Raw genomic sequence first — 1,136 nt, 5'->3', positions numbered from 1 at the left:
AAAAAAAAAAAAGAAAATGTGGGACATTTGGGGTTTTCATTTCCAAGATTATCCTTGCGCCGCTCCCCATCCCCCACCAAATAAAACTAACAAACACTAAACAAAACTAACAAAACCAAAGCCCTTGTATGACTACCATACCCAAACGTCTCATCTGCGAGGTCACCACGTGGAAGGCACTGTCCTGACCTCTCAGACTTGCGATTCTTTAACCAGCATTCCTGAAACCTAGGTGCCCTTAGGATTTTTCGTTTTTTGGTTTCTACAAACCAGCTTTTCAGGGAAGCTGGCTTTGGGGATGAGGCCTAAGGGAGGCACCAGGGGGGCAGAAAAAAGGAGCTGCCCGCCCTTGCCCCCGCCCTAGCCCCTCGCGCTCGCCCTACGTGGCGCCCCACCCCCACCATCTCCCTGTATCCTCCGCCTCCGCCTCCGCCTCGGCTCCACCCGCTCAGCTTAGACCAGCGCGGCAGAGCGCGTCCCGTGGTTGCCATGGAGACCGCCGGACTGCGGAGGCCACAAACTGCGCGCGCGGGGGCGGGGCCGCGGGAGGCCCGGGGGCAGAGAGAGCTCTGCGGCTGGGACCAAGCCAGTGAGGAACAGGAGAAAAATCCAGCGAAGCGCAACCACCTAGTTCTGCAGGAGAAAAACAACCTGAAGAAGCCGATAATTGTGAACAGGCCTCACTGAGACCTTCACTTCCCTTAAGCCCGCGCAGCTTGGCTTTCCCTCTCTTTCTCCTCGGTTCCCTAAACATTTGCCTGGCTCCTTTATGAGTTAAATAAGATCACATATATTTGTTTGTTTATTCATTTGAGACGGAGACTTGCTCTGTCGCTCAGGCTGGAGGGTAGTGGCGCGATCTTGGCACACTGCAACGTCCGCCTACTGGGTTCAAGCAATTCTCGTGCCTCAGCCTCCCCAGTAGCTGGGATGACAGGCATGTGCCACCACGCCCGGCTAATTTTTGTATTTGTTTTTGCTTTTGAGACGGAGGTTCGCTCTTGTTGCGCAAGCTGGAGTGCGATGAGGCGATCTGGGCTCACTGCAGCCTCTGCTTCCCCAGGTTCAAGCGATTCTCCTGCCTCAGCCCCGAGAGTAGCTGAGACTACACACGGACACCACCACGCCTGGCTGAT

The sequence above is a fragment of the Cebus imitator genome, unplaced genomic scaffold (genome assembly GCF_001604975.1).
Source record: "Cebus imitator isolate Cc_AM_T3 unplaced genomic scaffold, Cebus_imitator-1.0 Scaffold296, whole genome shotgun sequence".
NCBI lineage: Eukaryota > Metazoa > Chordata > Mammalia > Primates > Cebidae > Cebus > Cebus imitator.
This window is presented reverse-complemented; position numbering follows the sequence as displayed.